General features: G+C 33.9%; 1 long non-coding RNA gene across 1 annotated transcript in view; it reads right to left on the bottom strand.

Moving 5' to 3' along the window:
* LOC107315167 (uncharacterized) overlaps positions 1 to 22431 on the bottom strand; it is a 126859-nt gene that overhangs the window by 5978 nt on the left and 98450 nt on the right. Inside the window, exon 10 of the long non-coding RNA XR_004307593.2 lies at positions 2540 to 2598. This is a non-coding gene — a long non-coding RNA (uncharacterized LOC107315167). The remainder of the gene's footprint in view (positions 1 to 2539; positions 2599 to 22431) is intronic.

The raw sequence follows: 22431 nt of genomic DNA, 5'->3' as shown, positions 1-22431 counted from the left end.
TTCAGTGTGAAACCCTGATCAAAAGTGAAACATTCTGATACTTACTTTCCTTCCTATTACACTCAGATCATAATAGCTGACCCAGTGATATCATCAATAGTAGAAGCTGATGAAGCAGCTAAGATGACATTCCCTAACTCAATGTAAACAATGATAGATGCTCTAAAGGTTGTTTTATATTTTCTAGACTGAGATCTGTTTTAGTACACTGACAGAGGTGACCTTTAAAATAATGTATTTGCCATAAAAGGGGGGAAAAGAAACTCTTTGTAACTGGAATTTATTGTCTACAAAATCACTTCCAGCAAGCAGTCTGATTACAATCAAAATAGCCCACCAAAATGAAAGAGTTTACCAGTGATAAATTTAATGTGATAGTAAAATGCTAATTACAGGCAAAAATACATTCAAGGTTTGTGGTACTGTCTATAAAAATGTGCATGGAAACTAAGATTCAGTGATATGTTAGGGTAGGCAGATGGCTGGAGAATTATTTTTAAAATATTTGACAAAATATAGAAGTGGCAGGGTATGATTGGAAAGCAAAGTTGTTATTTATGGGACATAAACACATGTGCAATAATTGAAATCTTACTAAACAGAAGATAAAACAGACCACTGTGTATTAAGGTAATAAAGAGAAAATCAAAATTTTTACTAACTACACCTTCCAATATGCTGACAAGTTAAATCTGTGCAGTATTTTCATTTTCTGTTGGGTACTCTTTTGATCATTTTAAAAAGTAAAACACTTCACCTTAAAATCTGAGAAAACACAATTTTGATCTTTTAATAACTGCTAACCTAAACAAAAACAACCTCCTCTGTTGCCAAACAGGTACTGCAGGGACCAGGACTCCTATAAACAGGTGTAAGAGGCACAGTTTTGTCTGGATCCCAGCTGTGAACTGTTACCTGATGGAGAGACTCAGGCACTGCTTTTCACTGACTGGAGTGGGTGGGAGTTATTGGTTGTTCGACTGGTTGAACTGCGGGGCTTGCCACAGGAATTGGAGTGACTACAAGACTATCTGCAAGAATCAGGGCAACTGCAGAGCAAATTGGAAGGGTTAGAGCAAACATGGGATCTGTCACATTTATTGGAACAGCAACAGGGTACATTACAGGGGTTGGAGCAGCTGCTGGGCTCGTTACAGGAGATGGAGCAACCACAGAGCTTTCCTTGGGCTAAAGCAGATGCAGAGTTAGCTGCAGGGATTGGAGTGATCACAGGGCTTGTTGCAATGCTTTGAGCAGCCACAGAACGTATAGCAATGGTTGGAGGAATTGCAGGGGTCACGGAGATTGGAGTGCCAGCAGGATCTGTCACAATGCTTGGACCAACTGCAGGACCTGCTGCAGGAATTGGAGTTGCTACAGGGTCTGTCAGAGCATTTGGAGGGTTCATTGTAATGTCATTAGGTTCAGAGGTATTCTTTTCCCCTTGAGGATGCTAAACAGTGTTGAACAGATCTTAGTAGGCCAGACCCTAACATGCTGTCTACCTACCATGACTCATGCCACTCCAAGATTACCAGAGAGATTTCCAAAAATTCTATTTGTTTTTCAGGGTTCTGAAGTTTTACAGTGATGAAGTTCCAAATTGCTGGGGGTGCCCACATGTCTAGGCAGCTGCCCCTACCATGTCATATTCCTCATCCCTTGTAACTGTCTCACCTCAGAGAAACTGCATGGGTGATATCCTTAAATAATTGTTTAATTAAACATAATCTGAAATCCATTATTGACACATCGCTCATTTGCACAGCCAAAGGACATTCAAAATTTTCAAGAACTATTGTAACTTATCTGAGGACAGAAGGAAAAAGAAATGGAGGGTGATAAGCTGATGGAAAATGTCTTTGCTTAGCTCCTAGAGAGGCATGTAGAGTATAATTACTAATAATTTTTGAGTGCCGAGATGACTGCAATGCTGAGTACAAACTCCATATTAGTTTCTCAGCTGCCAATTTTGTCACAATATAGGCTATGTCCACACAGCACAGCAAAATAAAAGCCTTAATCCAGCCCCAAGAGATGTCAAAACAAAACAAAACAAAAAAAAAGTGAAAACAAACAGCAAACAAGGTGCTAGATTATACAGTTCCATAAGCAGACTCTCAAAGACATTCATAAATAGTAAAAAAATGTACCTAGTGACTAGCAATTATCAAACCACAACACCCATATTAATGCTGTGTTAACACATTCCAGTCAGATCTGCCTAAGTGACTGTTGTGGTTTAACCCATCAAGTGCCTAAGTGCCACAGTTGTTGGCTCGCCCCCTGTGGGATGGGGGAGAGAACAAAGAATAGAGAATCAAAAAAAAAAGCAAACCAAAGAGTAGAATTTGTAGGCTGAGATAAAACTATCAAGAGAAAAGGAAGTATATATATATATACATGTATGTACATATAAAAAAAATTATGCTCAAGCCCACCCAAGCTTAACACTCAGTAGGTGCCCAAGCACTCCCAGCTTGCTCAGTGAACTCCCACTTTCAAAACTTCCCTTGCACACGATATCATATGCTCTTACCTTGTCTCCCAGAAGTTTTACTTGATATCATGGAGTAGAACATGGAACATTAATGTTGTCTAGTGAACAGAGGAATAAGAAAGTATTTCAGGCTGGTTTCAGCTATGCAAGCAGATAAAAAAGAAAATATGCCAAATTCCAAGGCATTCATATCTACAATTTTTGGATCCAGTTTTACTAATAACTTTAGTAAAACTTTAACCACAGCCAAATTCACCCTCACCATGGGATAATCAGCATTGTGGACTTACTTCACATGCAGATATACATCTATAATGTGTCATGATGCTTATCTTCACAGATATCACCAGTCATGATAGTTCTCAGCAGAATAATCAGTTTAAGTGTCTATGAATGAATGTGTTTAATACAAGTTGCATGTATGCACAAGTGCTTGCTGCTGTGAGTTAAATGGGTTAGCTGATTATCTGCATTTTTCAAAGACACTGACGTAAAAACTCAACATAAATGAATCAAGTAAGTGTTTCTGCAGGACTTGGCTATCTCTAGCAGCCTGCTCTGAGGTCTGTAATGACACAAAAGTAATCCAGTATCCAGAAGAGTTTGTTTAATGCTAGCTTGTATCTCTCTGATCAAACTGCTATCTTTGTCATTAATTGCCATAATTCCCAACATAAAATCCCCATGCAATAATGCTAAACAAATACAAAACAAGACAATATTCCTTATTATTTATATTATTATATGTAATCAATTCTTTTTGTTATTAATGAATCATTGTTATCCCTGCTAAATCCAAACTGAATTACACTGGAAAAGGTATCTGAAAATCAAGATAGCACATAGAAACACACAAACATATACATTACTAATATTAGTGTAAATATCTATATGGTTTCAATAATGACAATGGAGAATAAAGAATATGAGATTATACTAAAAGCTGAAGAATTTAATACATAAGGGGCAAGGAAAATACCAGACACATGTCAGCTTCTGCATTTTCTGCCTCTTGTGTCTACCTCTGGAAAGAAATCTGGGACCTGATTTTAACTTTATTTATTTATTTGTTTGTTTATTTGCAATAACTAAGAACATATAAATGGGCCACCATTCTCCTTAACAAAAAAATGTAGACTATTCCATTTTATATCATCATGGATGACAATGCTTTTAAAAAGTTCCCTAGATTTAATTTATATTTTAAATGAGTTAAATACTGCAAGTTCTAAAACATGCTTATTGCTTTTAACCAAAAAACCATCATTCCTCTGTTACTGCAGCTTTAATTTTTAAATGAATTTTATGTCTTAAATTTACAATTTTTAATGGTTGAAAATAATTTTATAAATCATAAAACCTACATTTCAAGACTGTTTCAGTAGGATCCTTCCACATGTTAATTTTAAATATGTGAGAAGCCTTCAATTAAGGCAACAGTTGGTTATCTGATAACCAAGTTATCAGCTTAACAAGGTTTTCACCACAGCTTCTGAAAAAGGGAAAACATGAAATCAAATATATTCTTCAGATAGTTAACTGTATTTTAGAGTTTGGAGAAAGCACTTCTTCATTTGGAAAACATCACAAAATTAGCAGGAAGCAATTTATTTAAATTGTAATTTTCAGTAGTATTTTTTCTTAAAAATTCTGATATCTACATGCATGAAGTATTTCATTGTGATGTCTTTTTATATCAAGCATATTACATCAGTAAACATCAGTGAATACAAATGTTCATATTGTTGAAATTATCATAGAAAAAGTATTTTATATATGTCAATTAAATGTAAATTTTAAATGTAAATTTTATTTAACACTTCCAATATTAATATTGCAGGTACTTTTGAATTAGGTCTGGGCCAAGATGCTGAATTGTATGATGTGGTGAGTTGCATTATGTGATGAGATATTTAATTGTATTATGTAGTGAACTGTATTATGTGGTGATTAACTGTATGTGATGATCCAGTCTACTGTCTGTATAGTTCTGAATTGTTTTTCTTCCTACACTGATAGCTCAGAAAGTAATGCCTCCTCCTATTTATTTCCATGGAGACTATAAGGAAACATATCTACAAAGAGTGAAATATCACTGTTTCATAGAGAAAATTCTCAGCTATAAAGCACTGGCTTTCAACATAGTCACTACCATTTGCTATGCATTTTTGCCAGGAATAACAAGGGCCTGCATGCTGCTCTCATGAAAATCTGCATGGCTGTCCAGAACATTCCTACTGCTTCATGTCACTGCCACCACTGCTGAAACACATTACCCACAACCTCACTGTGCTGGTCTGCAAATTGATCAGTATTTTTCCTCATGGATGAATTCAGATACGCCTTTGCTTGATGTGCACTTCTATGTCATGTGCCATTTTTTCTGTCCCTCTGCAGCCTTGTGTCAGAGAGCAACAAAGTGTAGCAGGATACTGTTAAGGAGGTTCACCCTCTATGGCCATACCACTAACATTTGCCTCTGATGTTGTGAACCAACATAATAAAATAGGAGGCATTACCTTTGGGGTAGACCTTGTATGTAGAAAGTTTGATGCTACTCTTAAAATCAACCTGAAATACTACATTAACACAGAAATATGACTAAGAGTGACACAGGTTTTCTCTCAGAATAGAAATTCCACCTTGAATTGCATTGCAGCTTTATTAATCTCATAGCAATGCTTTACCAGCATACTTTTGCAATTCATTAATTGTGTATTCTGCCACTCCAGCTTTAATGACACTATAATTCATTCCCGGATTGCTTGAGAAATGAACTGTAAAGTACAGTTTTCATTGAATGGCCTGAAAATTAAGTCATAAACACATAAATAAATACTTGCTAATAAATGGATTATTTGCAATCATTTCAAAGCACTGAACATATCTCTGGAGTCTTACAGGAAAGGAAAGACTACAATTCCACTGGAACTGTGAAGTCCAAAATAACATCAAAGGCAAAATAAGCCATCCTGAATCTTATTAAGGATTTTCATCATATTGCTCCACCTTACTTTAGAAGTGGAAAAATGGAAAACTATTATTTCCATTTACTATAAGTTATTTATACATAGTCCATCATGGTCCAATAGATATTTAAAAACTCTTGAACATTCTTTTAAGGACACTTACAAATATATTTTCCTTTTGATATTACATTCAGAGTCCACAGTAATCTCTCACAGAGATTTCTGATGGGACCTGGAATTACCCAAGACTTTCAAAGGAACATTGAAAATTATCTGGAAACAACTCCTCTTGGTCTGAAGTGTATCCTCCCATCACTACTTTGTGTCTCAATGCAATTTGACTGGCCAGCATTACATTGTATGATATATGCAACATTTTTTTTGTCACCAGCTATACTTGTAGTCACTTTGTCAGTATATTGACTTTTCCAGAGATACTGTGGCAAGTTAATTACTTATTTATTGCCTTCTCTGCATTCATTCACTCCTCCATATGAGGAGTCCAACACCATAAGCGATAACGAAAAAAAAACCAAAAAAACCCACATATTCCAGGCTTTCAAACAAGAGACCTTTCTTTGCTCGTTGGAAAAACTGATGGAATAACACAATAATCCCATGGTATCTTGTTTCTCCTGACAACAGGGAGTTCATTTATATCTATGTGGGGTTTTTTTTGTTTTTTTTTTTTTTCGTTTTTTTCCCCTGAAGTCTGTGATTTCCATGAATCTTTATCATCTTGGAATATTCCAAATGTTACTATTTCACTTGAATTTGGCATTGGCCTGTCCTGGATCTGCAGGCTATCCATCACTACTGTAAAGCAAACAAAGCCTTTATTTGAGATACAGGCATTATATAACAAGATATCAAAGAAACAGAAATTAGCAACAGTTTGGTAAAAAGGGTAAAATGAGGAATGAAGCTTCTCCAGTTCAGACTCAGGTGCAGGAAGGAGAACCATGTAGACTCTGACTGCATATATGCTCCCAGAAGCACCACAGAGATGGGGAGAGAGAGAGGAAGAGTGGGTGTAGGCTACCCTAGCTCCAGGCACTCAGTACACTGTTCAGGCTGTGAACTGACAATTCCACTGCAACTGCTTATTTACATATCTATACTAATATTTATTAAGTGATGCATGCTGGATTTTCCTGGTTCCCCCAAAATCTTACAAAAGAATATTTTAAAAAGGAAAATTAGTAGCATGGTCCAAGCTGTTTTCTTCATTACTTAACTTTGACATCTATAGAACTCTTACAAAGATGCTTAGTTATCACTACTGTAAAAGAAACGGTGCAAAGGATATTAATTATGTCTGAAGTGAAGTCTCTGAATCAAGTACAAAAAGTGATAATGCACACTTACACCTCTGGCTTTCTTTCCTGATTAGTGACTAAGATTCTTTTTTCAAAATCCTTGCAAACACATTCTTCATAATAACAAGATATTTTACAGTGTTCTGTGTATCGAATATGCAATATCAGATCATACCTTATCATCACTTCCATCATTCTTTTTCTGATTATATCAAAATAGACATGAAATACTTACTCTTGCCTTTGAATAAACATTATGATTCCCCTTTAACTATCATATGGTGATTCTTCACAAAGAGCCTTAGATTTTACTTACAATAGAAAGAAAATTCAGCTAGAGAGTGACTTACACTGCTTGCTGTGACAAACCCCTTCTTCATACATCTCTACATTCCCTATTCAATATGGAATATGGAGTCTCACCATTTTTCATTACTATTTTTACTATCTAATTCCAGCTATTAATCTTATTATCTCTTTTGATATTCTGTAAATTTCTGCAGCTCACTTTGACACACCTTTATACTACTGATTGGAAAGCATATTTATAATAATACTTCTTTTTCAAATATTTAAAAGAAAATGAAATAATTTTGTATTCTTTCTAGCTTTGTGTAGGCCCTAGCTGCTCTTGTGAATAGACTTATTAAGAAATGTTAGAGAGGAAAAAATTATTAATAGTTATTAATAGCATTAATAATTACAAAATGCAGTATCTGGTAAAAGGAGTTACTAAAAATAATTATTGATTTGATTAATTCTCTAATGGTATTCCAATGTTTTTAAGGGGAATATTTTCTTATTGCTCATCACTGATTCTGTTGCAGCTAGTCTTCTTGTTTATAACATGAAAGCTCTATTTTGTTCCATATAATTTATATGTTTATGGGGACAAGAGTTAGTTTGTTTTCTATTCTTGTTGTTACTTTTTTATCTTTTTACTCCAGGAATATTTTCTTATTTGTGAGATGAAATTAAGATTTATGTTAGACTTTCCTCAAAATTCACAGTACATCACTCTGTTCTTGTTTAATAGGTACTACTTGTGCCTCCAGAATGGAAGTCATCACTAGAAATGATAGAATTTAAAGGTTATTTATTTTTAAGTCATTGCTAAAATGTCTTTCAATCATCGTGTTTTGTCTTCCTAAAAGTCTTGCAGGTTTACTGAAAAATTAAGATTTAACAGCATTCATCAGAGTGCTTTTGACAATATCTGGAAGACATTAATAATTTAGAACTATACCTTCCCCTTTGTTATTGTGAAACCATAGAATCCTTTGAGTTGGAAGGGCAGCTCTTCATTGCATGGCAGTCAGACTAGATGACCTTTAAAATTTCATTCCTATTTGAATGATTATTTCATTCTATATTTTTATGTTGCTGTCTTATGTTTATAATTCCTGCCAACCAGTAAAAGTAGGCATGTTACACAAAGCTATTTTCTTGAGAATCTGCCCCCAGTCACTACCAGCGTGTGGAGTTTGTGTTTTTCGAAATTTATAAGACCTTTGTTAACACATTATACCAGTTTGTTCAGCACCCTTTGAATGGCAGCCCTCCACAACACATTAACCACCTGTCCCAATGGGGTGTCATCTGTGAATTTGCTGAAATTACACTGTTTTGACACCCAGGTTAATAACAACAATATGAATAAGCATTGACTTGTGATGAATGTCATTCATAACTGGCTGCCAGGCACACTTTTCAGTTGCATCAATTTTTTATGCATTAATAAACTGGGTGACACAACTTTGCTTCATAGGCACTTCCTTGTCATATGCTATTTTGTAAGACTGCCCCTCTGCTGCCATCTGTCACAGAGCAACAAAATGTAATGAAATGCTAGTAGGAAAATTCAACCTCAACTGTCATAACCCCAATATCCACCTCTGACTACACGGGCTAATGTAATTAATTAGAAGGCATTACTTTTGGAGCAGCCTACATAAAAGTAAAAAAAATCGTAAGTGGAAAAGTTGCGATAAACATTTGTGTATAAAGATAATACTATTACATAACAAAGTATGAATATACACAGAAGAAGAAAACAGATTTTATGCAAATAATTATGGGATAAAAAATAAACTGCATCTGGGACAACTACCTGTATTTATTTTTTCATAAAATCTGAAGAAGTTGACAACAGATTTTAAGATACAGTATAAGTCATTCAGTAAAAAGGCTCAGAGAGAAAAAAAAATGCAATTCATAACATACATTTCCAGTAAACATTAAATAAATTTCTAACATTATTAACAAAAAGACTTCTGCTTTATTAATTTTGGTAAAAAATTTTGAAAGATGAAAAAACAAATGCAAGCTTTAATACGATGCAATATAAAATAAATTAATTAAAATAAATTTAATTAAAATTAATTAATTAAATTAATTAAACTCTTTAATTAAAAAAAAATTAGAGAGTAAATATGAACCATAAGTTTCTCTGAGTTTTTAATTGTATGTTTGCAAAAATTGCTTTTCCTGCTACTCATTTACCAACTAGTACGAGGGAAGCCTACTGCCACTCAGAAAGGCCAGATAACAAACTGAATAGGACTTCTACATCTTTCAAGGTTGCTTGTATCTGACCAAACTACTGTTGTTTTTTTTCCTAATGAGCACCTTAATGATTTTGAATCTCAGCAATTTGTCACACAGTAAATGGCAGCACAGGATCTACAAAGCTAACACAGACATCTGCTAAAAATGCAAATCTATCAGATTAGATAGTAAAAGTTATCACAAATGTCTTCATTAATTATACCACTGATCTTAAGAAGCATTGATTTTAAGATAAGCAAAAGAGAGGTGTTTGTGGACCATGGTATTTCATGGACCATGACTGACAAAGTGGAATGGAAAGACTTCTGCTTGCCTGTTAGAAAAAGGATGTCACAAATGTTTTACCTGATCAAGTTTCCTAAACTGCAATTGAAGAATTAGTTCTGAGCAACACAAAGACCTCAGAAGTACACAGAATATTATTTTCACTGATTCTTTTCCCAAACATTCCCTAGAAATACAAAGATATTCCCACCGATATTCTGTTAAATTTTGTTACCATTCAATGGATAGCAAGCAGCAGAGGGGCAGACTGACAAAACAGCACCTGACACCAACACGTGTGTGGAAATACAAGAAAAGCTGTTCAGAGCAGCAGCTGTGGAGCAAGATAAACAGCACACATGTATGAAGCAAAGGTGTGCCATCAAACTTCTCCACAAGGGAAAAAAAAATTATGATTGCTATTCATTGATGCTTGCTAAATGTTTATGGAGACCAAACAGTGGATGTGAGCACAGTGAGAGGGTGTGTGGTGGTACATTTCAGCAGTGATATCAGTGACAAAAGCTAACCTCTGCAGGTGCAGATTGTTATGAGCCCAGCATGCAGGCACTTGTTCATTGCTGGCTACAATATATATAGCTAATAGTGATGACTATGTTGAAAAGTAATGTTTAGTAGTTGAGACGACTTTTGGAGAGGCCTATGCTATGTTTTCAAAGATTACAAATGATTCTCTGCAAAAAGAGGGAGAAGGTCTAACCAAATCAGATAGTGGACACTTCAAGGAAGAAAAACTTTTAAGAACCTTCCTCACCAGCTCACTCAATCTCTGCCCTTGGCAGTAAAAGAGAGTAAATTCTTGTAGGAATCTCACTCCTCAATGCTAAGACTAATAATTGCTCTTCTTGAATAGCAAATTACTAGTTATTAAAATAACATATTACTTTTAAGAAGGAATCCTGAAAGAAAGGAGCATCAATGCATAAATACATTAAGATACTTCATAAAAATCACATTGTCAATCACTATCCTAGGAAATGGAGCACATAGTTTCAAAGAAAAAGTAAAAACACAAAACAGATAGTGAGCCTGGAAGTACACTTCCATGAACCACAGATGCATTGTTCATGTAAAAATGAGAGCTAGGCCAATATATAAGAAATGATCCATTGCTGTTCAATTAAGAAGTTTGAGCATCATTAAATATTTATTCTTTCTCTGAGACAAGACAAAATTAGGTTGTTTTGTGCAAAATTTAATACCCCATTCACATACAGGCTTTATTGCCCTAGAAGGAAAGGAAGCTTTAAACTCTGTTTCTTAGTGAATAGCCATATGTAATACTTCCAAATGCATTTCTCAACACAAATCAATCACTATGAGCGTTATATGATCTTTATAATCACAATTTTGCCTGGATACATTGCTTTCTTTAGAGGAAAAGATGCAACACTTGGGCTAATTTATGTCCTGTGTAAAAACAAAGTACATTTTTGTAAACCACTAGGAATGCACCAAATAACTTTGCATATACACCAATGCGCATAAAAAAATAATGGTTCATGACTGAAAACAACAAAATAAGCAGATATGCATTGGCATTTCTGTATTGATGGGGGTCAGTGTCACTCCCTGCATAAATTTAGATATTATCAAATATAGGTAAATAACAAAATGTTAACAGAAGACCAATGAAAATAAAGACAAAGTAAGCAAAACATTAAGAAAAAAAATATTAAATGGCCCCAACATGAGTCAAATATGAGAGTGAGAAATTCCCACTAATCATCACAGGAAGAGACCTCAGGACACTGATGATCTTTCATAAACACCTTTCCTATTCTTGAGGTAGATTAAAATTATCTTTGTATCAAAAGAACAGTGGGAAAAGGAGCATGACTACAAATAAAAGATTATTTTGATTAGACTATTAAAATTTTAATTAGACTAACAATAAATCCTCAGTTCTGTGTTAAAACTGTTCTTTATTTGCTCTTGGCAAGACTCTGAGCATAAGATTATTACATGATAAAATGCTTTAAAATGGTAAATTCATGCTTTAGAATGCTTACTCTCCACCTCCTCCTCCTCACCCGCACCCACTCCCTCCACCATAATTAAGATACAATGACATTTCAAATACAACTAATATTCAACTAGAACTGCCTTCTTGAAGTTTATGAGTATTATTGACACATAAATGGCTCATGAATAAATTTAAACTGGAAACTAGGAGAAGATTTCAAGCTGTTAAGATTCAAATCCATAACAGTTTTCTAAATAGCCTAGTTAGGATAAGGAAGTAAAAACATTTAAGATTCTTCCCAAAAGAATATCAAAGGGATAGTTTATCATTGCAGAAGTGATACTGTATGTAGCATAGTAAGCATGTAAGAAACGTTTGATATTTTTGTTAACTCCAAAAGCAGAATACAAGAAGACTTAAATGATTTTTGCTTATCATGTTTTATATTATATTCTTATTATCCTATGATCCAGGACCTCAACTAATTGTCTGTCAGGTAAACTAAGGATTTTTTTCATATATGATTTCAGTAGTGAAAATAAGGAAAGAAACTGTCATTTGAAAAATTAGAGATTTCTGTAGCTACATTCAATAGAAACTGGGTTAGTTATCATAACGTACTACAGTTCTCAGATTCTCCATCAAGTGTACCTTACTTATTTAGCTTTAAATGAGATGACAAAAATGTAATAAGAAAATGTTGATCCAGCTCAAAGAATCAAAAATATCTGTTCTTTCTTTCTGTTATTTGCCTTTCTTTACATTATGGAACATATTCTACTTTCAGGGATCTTTTATGAATCCTTCAGGAATCTGTAACAATGAAAAAACAAGAAAGATGGCTGTGATGTGTTCAAGGTTTTACTATAGAAGTGAAATTTCTAGACAGTTATTTGAGAAAGTTTTCATTGGCTCTGGGGAGGAAATTCTCTATGTACCCTGCTAGTTCAGTACTTCAATTTACACTCATTTACAAATGTAATTATTAAATAGTACATTGCGTAGGAAAAGTTAATTAAGCAAAGTGACATAGCAGTGAAATACACACATTCACCTCAGGCTCACATTATGAACATAAACCTTAAATAAAGTGCCTGGTACTATTCCTCTTTCTTCGGAGTAGGATGTATCATCCCACAGTTTGAGTGTTTATTTTCTAGGTAGATGAAAAACTTTTCCCCCTCGTTCTGTGGCTTATCTGCTGCAAACAAGTAACAGAGGCAAGAAACTGTGGTAGATAAAATCTTCCTTTCCCTCCACATCTTTATAAACCATACTCAGCTGAAATTTTATGATAGGGACCTGCAAATGGTTTTCTCCATCAAGTTCAGGTGGTTTTTTTGCTTTTTTTAATTTAAATTTGATTACAGCAAGCTTATACTATGTGTCTACTTTATTTTTCTACTTGGTTTCTGAATTAGTCTAAAACTTGAAAACATCTTTGGAAATTTTCTGCACTGGTATGGTGCCTCTTTTTGTCAGAAAATAAAAGTTCGCATGGAACAGTTAAAGGTTTCATGACTACAGAACTAAAAGATAAGAGTTCCCATAATGATGCTTGTCATTAAAGCTGTGTTGGTAGTACATCTATTTATTTATTTAAAGAAATCTTATCAAGATACTTGAGTTTTGTATTTGTGAACTGTGAAAATACTTGTATGTTTGGAGTAATGAGTTGCAATTTTTTGAACATAAGACAATCACTCAGAGGAAAATATGTACCAGGCAGTAACTATATGGGTAAGGGTGCTTCCAATTAATAAATTATTTACACCTGACAAACTTATCTTGTCTTTTTCAATTCAGCATAGCATTCATCATGAATAACAGTACTTGTTTTTTCAAATTATTTGCTAGTTTAATGTCTCAGATTAATCTTACTAGCTAATTACCTTTATATTTTACGTATTACCATAGTGGCAGACCAGAAAAATCCATTCCTTATAGTAAAGACAGAAAACCAATAGTAAATGAACAATCTTATCTACTCTGGTTTTATATACAGAAAGTGTGGCTCTGGGATAGTGCCCCAAACTAGTTACAGGCTTTCATTATATATTGAAAGTGCTCCATCTAAAAAACAGTTAGCCAGCTATCTCTGGTAGTTATCATTAAAATGTCAGTCAAAAAAACTCATCAGCTGAAACTCATTATACATTGACACTATCCATTTAAAAGTCAGGCATCTTGCTTAGAATACCTTACTGAACTCCATGTATTCCCTAATAATGGAGGTAGAGTAAGATAATTTATGTCATGATGTTTATGCCCCTCCAATCATTATAAATGAAAGAGAGAAAAAAAAAAGAAGCTTAGATGTTTTAACTTTCAATAATAAGCTAGGTAAGGTTAAACCTTCTCTTTTCCATTATTTTGGCATAAATTTCTTTCAAAAATACTTATTGCACTGAATCTGTCTGCGCATCCTATATGCAAAAGTAATAAAAAGTAATAATAAAAGTAATTAGTCTTCCCATACAGCCCTCTTCCTGCTTACAATGACAATGCTACTTCTCAAAACAATCTAGAATGACATAAAGATGCCAGAGCAGTTATTTCCAATGGCACTACACTTGCACCAAATACTAAGTTTGTGTTTTGTATTCGGTGTAGTTTTCTCTCCTCATCTTGTTTTCACTCACTTGGAAAAATAATAGACATTTCAGTATAAGCCAGTATAAGCCAAGTGGCGTTGTAGAAAGTTCTCTGAACAAGCAATCTAATGCCAAAAGAGTTAAAAAGCTCTCTCAGTGTGCTGCTAATTAGTGCTGCCTAAAGAATCACCAATATACTTCTACTGTAATTTTCCCTAACGCTTTTCTGCCTGGAAAGAATTACTACTCTTTCAGAGCTACTTGAATAATGTCTGTCCTGCACTCTGCAGTATGGAAATGCCTAAAGGCACAAGTAGATTTTCAGAAAATAGGAAATCAGGACCAGAGCAGCAAGATGGGCAAGTTTAGAACACTCAAAAGAACTAAGCAAATTCATCCTTCACTTTCTGTTCTGAAAGACTATGCAGTTTTGCTATGCTGTTGCGTCACTTAGGGATCTTTCTGTACAAAAAACATTGTATACATTTAAGTCATTATCCCTTCCAGAGACTTTCCCAGGAAAGGGTATTGCAACACTTCAGATGCCCTCAGGGACCAACAACTCTAATTATTTATGTGAGTGAGATTTGTAGACAGAAAGAAAGATTTTACACGACTAAAGGAAACACATTGTAAAACCTTTTAAATGAAATATTGAGGGACTTCAAACAATTTCCCACCAAATGAGACTAGGCAGTATTGGCTCAGTGAAAAAAACAAAACAAAACAAAACAAAACAAAAAAAACCATAGAGAAACCTAGAATTTTAAATTTAGCTTTCAATGCCCTTGCTTTTACATTTGCTTGGCTTGGATCTTCAATTTTCTTTGTATACTGCGATTTAGTAGTTTATTTTCCTAAACTTTAGAGAATTAAGAGTACTCACTGCTGAAATCTTATCAACATATCCAATAAAGTACTAATTAATTTTGTATTTCTATTTCTATTATCTAAAACATTTAAAAAACATATGTGCTTTTAAACATAAATAATAATATTCCTCTGAAGTTTAAGACATACTCTGAAACAACTGATTTATTTTCCCATTTTACTTATTTTCCCACTGTCTAGAATATCACATTTTGGCTGTTTTCTAATTACAAAAGTAAACTTCTCTTATCCTTGTGTGAAAAGTTAATAGTGCTTGCTAAGCTATGATAGCCAGGAGATAAATCATACATAATTTGACTAAAGTATATTATAAAACAAAAATATGAATATCTAATGGAGATCTGAAGAAGTTGACTCTGCTGTAAAAAGGAGACAGTCAGTCAGGTAACTGGAAAGACCACCACAGGCATTAAACTCAACTCAAATCAACTGTGTGCTCTAATTCAGAGTTGACTGCAAAACAAAATGGAGCTTATAATGCAAAACCGGTGATAAAAAATTGACTAACATTTATATATTTGCTAAGTTTAGGCTGGAAATAATTGTAAACTATGAGGGGGAAAAAATGATGGAATAAATTGTAAAAAAATTTTTTTTCAAAGTGCAAAACTAAATCTCTTTTTTTTACTTAGTAAAAGTAGTTTTACTAGAAACCATTGTTCTGATACCTTAACTTTTAATTTACCATGTCATTCTGTAGTTCTACTAGAAACCATTGTTCTGATACCTTAACTTTTAATTTACCATGTCATTCTGGACAACACATGGCTTTCAAAACTATGTAACTGTCATGGATTCTGTCTTAAACAAATAGCTGATTCTATCTCATTGCAGGCAACTGAGAACACAGAGATAACTAGCAAGATACATGAAAGATAAAAAAAAAAAAGGCATTAGAAAACAAGAAATACTGACTTGAGTATTGAACAAGTACATGAATATATTAAAAAGTATTGTTAGGATTCCTTACATACCTCAGGATTACACTACATCCTTTGTAGTGTCATTATGAGAATTTCCTAGTTAAGTGTGGAAGAATAGTTTCATAATTAAATCACAGTACAGAGAGACCTAACATCACTTTCTCAACATGCTGTGTAAAAAAAATATAGGCATTTAGTTTATTCATCGTAAAATAACATGTTATTAATTCTTATTCTCCAGGCAGTAAGATAAAAGTAATTTAATGATTTTGTCATGCTACCCCCATAATCATTACTTTATTTAATAAATGTATTACATATAACAGGGACAAAACAATTTTTTTTTTTTTCCTGGACATTTTCATTGCCTCTGCCAAATACTGTACCAGGAGAATTTTCTACATCTCTGTAAACCAAGAAATAGGACTGACAATGGATAAGCAGACAAAATTTTTCTATTATCACTGGCACCCAATATCTTCACCTGTTCACTGCCAATACGTGTTCATTAAATTACACGCAAGAGGAAAACCTGCCAGCCAGTGCAGTTTGTCACCCTCCGTTGCCCACTGTGGAAATCACTATATTTTTAAAGGCATTTTTTTTCCTCCTAGTTTGCTAGACATAACTAGTTAAATAGAAAGAGTTAAATACTTTACACTCTATTGCTTTCTGTTGGACACATTTTTCATACAGTAAACCAGAAGGGAGAAACAGAACTCCCTCCATCAGCAATTTAAATCAGTTTTGTTAAAGTAAGAAGTGAAAGAAAGGAAGAGACCGTTAATAGAAAAGAATATCACTATGTTTGGTGAAGATTTTCTCAGAGACATCAAAGCTAGAGATGAGTAAGCCAGCACAGTAAGTACAGACTAAAGACTCATTCCTTTCCCATCATTTCATAATGCTGAGAAATTATAGCTATGCAGTGATCAGGAAAGGTGAATATAGATTTCTGTCACATGCAGATAAATTTTCAAATCTCATTTAGTTCTAGAAATCACAATGATGCATATTTTGTTTTACTTCATCTTTCTTAGTACTGCAGAAGTAATCTACCTTCTCATTAAAAGGGATTATGTACATCCAGAACAACACATTTATGCATTTGAACATGTCTTCTAAGTAATGTTATTTACTTTCTGATTTCCACAAAAAAAGAAAATGGAAATTCTACATATCAGATCAGAGGACAGACAATGTCAGACAGCTTTAATTCAACCCAAAAATAATACACTACTTTGAGTCACATAATGAAATATGAACAATGTGGAGCACTGCAATGAATATCAAGGCTATATCCACCCCTCTTTGAGTCTTTCTAAATGGGATCTTCATCCTCTTGAGTGAACCTTTTAGATCTTTAGTGACAACATTATAACGGTGGTTTCAACTTCCATTCTAGATTGCCTAAGAAATAAGCTGGCATAATTTTACTATAAGGCTGACTTTTTCTTTTTCTTTTTTTTTTTTTTTTCATTTGAAGAAAAATCACTTTATAACTTTAAATGTGGTTCTGTAAGGTACAATGAAAAGCCATTCCACACAGAAGAGAATACAGCTTAATATGATAAAAAGGTTTAGATAACATGCACTTGACTGAATTTTCAGTTCCTACAATCTTATTACTATGCAACCAAAACTAGCTCAGTTCAGTCAATAAACTAGTTAGGGTTTTGCAATGCAGATGAAGTTATTCAGACTTCTAGCAGAATCCTTGTAAGAAACTGTAAATAGTATCACACTCTTTGTTTTCTCTTCCTCAGCAAGTAGCTCTTTGAGAACCAGAGAAGTAAACTCAAATTTGTATTTATTTTATAGAATAATACAGTATGTTATAGAATAATATAATATAGAATAATATAGAATAATATTTATATGTTAGAATAAAAGTCAATAAATTGATACACTAAATTTGCCATTCTGTTTAAATGTGCAAGTTATTCTGGCAGACAGCTATGGTGGAGCCAGACACATAATTGGTGCAGTTTATGAGCGGCAAATTAATCAGCAAACAATATTAGTATTCAATCATTATGCTGTAGGAAAGAGGAAGAGTGATAAGAAGCCACTGGGTGACATTATATTGATTTTAAAAAGATATTAATAGCAAAATACTTGTAGATGTGACGAACTTCTGAATCAACGTCTTATAGTTCATCCTACGCTATTCCCTACTGACTAATTAATTAATTCAGAATATAATTTTCTTGGAAGACTTTAGTTCTACCAAAATTCCACTATATGCATGGATTTTGATAATCCTCATTTCTTTGTTCCAAAGTATCTGAAAAAATTTACCTGGAAAAGCACAATTACGGCAGAGTAAAAAAATATTGCTAGAGTGAGGCAGCCAACTCCACACCTCAAGGCTGCCTCCACACATAAGGAAAGAAGAGTGATTATCATAGGTGACACCCTTCTTAGACAAACAGAGGTCCCCATATGTTGATCTAACACTATCCATAAGGAAGTGTGCTGATATCCTGGGTCCTGGGTCAGGGACATTTCTAGGAAACCTCCTAGCATAATTTGCCCCTCAGATTGATAGTTCTGATATTCTGATAGATATTGCCCCCTTTATTGATAGTTCAGGCTGGCATCAATGAAGTTGCAGCGAGAAGCCTGAGGATTGTCAAAAAGGACTTCAGGGTACTGAACTTTTAGTGGACAAGGACATACAGATTATATTTTTCTCTGTCTATTCAGTGGCAGGGAGGGAAACCCATCTTATAAATACAAGGCTTAGTGGCTGGTTCAATTGTAATTAGCTTGTGGGTTGTTTTTTTGCTTGTTTTACCATGGGGCAGTTTACTTGGTGCTTGGCCTGATGTCTGCTGATGAATCTCATCTATGGATCCTAATCCAGGAGAAGGACTAGTGGGAGATGCGGAGGTTGGGAGCTGTCTTGGAGAAAGCAACCACATAATGGTAGAGTTATCAATTCTTGGAAAAGTAACAAGGGGGCCCAGGAAAAACTGGTACATTGAACTTAGACAGAGGGTAAACTTCAATCTGTTCAGGACCCTGGTAGGGGGTGTCTCTTGGGATTCAGTCCTGAATGGTGAAGTGGCCCAGGAGGGCTGGTTGCCCCTCAAGAACAAAAACAATAAATAAAATACTGGTGATAGGTGAACAGTTGAACTGGATGGTCTTGAAGGTTTTTTTCCAACCTTGTTGATTCCATGATTCATTAATTCTATTGAGGACTGCAAGGCCATGTTCACTACTAGTTACTAATATATTTAAACCCAGAAAAGTATTTATGTAAACTATGATCCACATATAAATAAAGGTATTTAGAGAATAATTCAGTGAATGTTCCTGAAATGGATTACAGTAAAGAAGCAAACAGCTGCATCAGAGCACTGAAATGCTTATCTCAGATAAGCATTGTTCAAACAGTGCTCAAAAGGCATGAAGTTATGTCTTTACAGGAGATTTCATTATCTTAATTAAACTTCTTTTCTTTTAAAACTAATAGTCATTGTTTGTACAAATAGCTTCATAAAACATGTGTTTACATGATGCTTTATTGAGAAAAAAAAAAAGTTGCTCCCATTCAAGCACACAGAAATCTTTAAATTATCTTTTCCTGTGGGTTATTTTCTAATCCAAAGGCTCAGAACCTACCAGCACTGAAAATGATTATTTCAGTATAATCTGTCCTGAAATAATTCAGTCTCAAGTCCTACGTCCAGAAATAGTTTTTACCAATTAAATCTGAAGCCTCTCATGCACATGCATCCTGTAGCTTTATTGGCCATTAGGATTAGATTACAGAAGTTGTGGTCACGGAGTTGGACATCAAATTACATTCATCTTGTCTCCTTAGTAAACCCCATAAATTTTCATTTAATGACCTCTACCTTCTGTCCCAGTAGAAGCACTTGGTCAAATAAATTAGATTGTATGCACCAGAAATTTAAAGAGTGTAGCAGAACATGATATGGGCTTTAAAGACACTGACTACAAGCATAGCAACAACTATATCAAAGAGCACTCATTATACATTCTCATTCATCTCAGAAGAATCAACTTTAATGCATGTCAGTGCATCATTTTCTCCTGACAGTTGCAACCTTCTTTTCTTTGATCCCTAACCATGGAAGATCAAATTTTACAAAATAGTTGCTGAAGTACAGTTCATCAGTCTTCTACAAGATTCAGCCATAACCCTCCAGATAATAAACAGTAATTTGACAATCTGCAAGTATACAAAAAAAAATAAAAATTGTGTATGTGCATTCATTCAATGTAAGACTTCTGTTAGTGAAACTAGTTGGAAAGTCACATTCTCTGATTGATGAGGATTTATTTTACTTACTTGGAAACCTGTGTAAACTTTGACTCCTTCTACTTGTTGGCCTTGTATCCTAATTAACCTAAATACTAGATAACTTCCAGAAATGGGTCCTAGTTGTACATCAGGTGAAATTACAGTGGGGGAAAATTTTTATCCTCTATTAACATGTTTATAATTGTATTGATTAAGTATTTAAGATATGTTTTTTGTTTGTTTGTTTTGTTTTCCTTCTCTGATTATGTTTTTGTAGCTATACAGTCAAAAATAGGTCAAAAACAATCTATTTCTAAAATATTGCCAAACAAATCAGATATCACTATTTACTGTTTCACAGAGATAGCACGTCTCTGCAAAATGGCCTGTTACAAATTCTCCATTACAATTCATCTGTAAAAGAATCTTCCTTGAGTATTTGCATAGTTTGTGCATAGAGAAAAAGAAACAAAACACACTTTATCAGCATTTGCAGAGGAGGTTTCTCACATGACTCAATAAATAAATCAGATAAAGAAAAGACACCATTAATTCAGGAGAGTCACAATAAGCTGTTCCTTCACAAGATTTTCAGGCAGTGGAATCTGAATGCAAATAATTTAAAATAGTTGAGATTTAATAACAGAAAGGAATATTTAACTTTTCATAATCAAGTATATTTTAGTACAAGTGTATAGAATAGGAGTAATTAAGTTTCACAATGCATTAAACATGAATAAGAAGATGGATTAGTTTTTAACTGAGTAGCTTGAAAAGGTATTGAATTATTGAAGCTCTAACATCATAACAGTCAGATTCAAACTTCCACAATGTGGTAGATGCTATAATGCAATTATTTGGTGGTTTCCCAGCCTAAGACTACTTGATTTAAACAACTTCAGTTCACATTCACTTCAAAATGACATAACTGTTTGCAGTTTCAGTGAATGGTTCTGAAATTAAATTGACAACAAACTAAATGAGTGTCTTATCTTTTGCACCCCTTATTAATGCTTTAGAGGCAATACAAGGCTTGCATTATTAACAATTATGCCAAATGCAAAACAAACAAACAACAACAAAACAAACAAGAACATCTATTTAACTAGATTTCTTGAATGGAACACTTTTACTACATACAGGCCTTATACAGGCCATACTGGTAGAATTTTTGCCTTAACAATATAACAGACTTCAATTTCCTAGTGTATTCAGTACATTTAGATCAGTTCGTTCTCCTTTGGAAAATTAGAAACGTTTCTCTCACTGCAAATATCATTAATACTTCAGCATATACAAAGGTCCTTTATTCAAACTCCTGACTATACACCCCACTATTTGATTCCAACCTATATAAGAAAGTAAATAATAAATGTACAAACAAGTTTCCAATATACGAAGTAAAGACTGCAGTTTAATTTGCTTATAGAAACCAAGGCTTTGCCTGAAGACAAGTTTCATTTTGTATCTTTCCTCTTTGCATAATGATGTTTTTACTTTACCAGTATATATATTTCTGTTATAAACTACTGTATATTTGATGCTTGCCCATGGCTATTCAGAGGTCTCTGCTAATGGAAGGCTGAACAGCATTAGGACCACATTAGAAAGAGGAAGTTTTATTTAAGGTCTCAATTGGGAACTTTCTGCTTTACTTCCCTTTGCAATTTGCTAACCATAATTTTCAAAATATATCCTGCTGTTTCAAAAGAGCAAACACTATAAATGTCTACAGATGATGAAGAATGGGCCATGTTAGTAACATGACACATGCACTGTCACTTCTTGGATATCTTATAGAAATTTTGTTACACAGCCTGTTTAACTTCTTGACTTAAACATTTTGAAACGTATGATTAAATAAGCGATTAGTATGCAAAGTATCCCAAGATAACCAGAATCCCTTGGTTCTTCATTTCAACTGCCAGTGAAATTCAAATGACATAGGTACAAGAGAGTATTCTAAAAACTATTTTTTAATGTGAACTACATGAGTCTGAGTTACATAACTGAAAGAAATAGAGTTGATGCTTCAACTCAAAAATCACTGTAGGCACTACAGCCTAGTAAAATTACGAAGGTTAAACACTTATATTTTAGCACAGTGTGAAGTTAAACCATGCACGGAGGGTTACTG

This window comes from Coturnix japonica, chromosome 5 (genome assembly GCF_054131305.1).
Source record: "Coturnix japonica strain WE chromosome 5, WE-NBRP24, whole genome shotgun sequence".
In the NCBI taxonomy this organism is placed as follows: domain Eukaryota; kingdom Metazoa; phylum Chordata; class Aves; order Galliformes; family Phasianidae; genus Coturnix; species Coturnix japonica.
The sequence above is the reverse complement of the archived record's forward strand: the minus strand, read 5'-3'. Positions and strand labels throughout refer to the sequence as shown.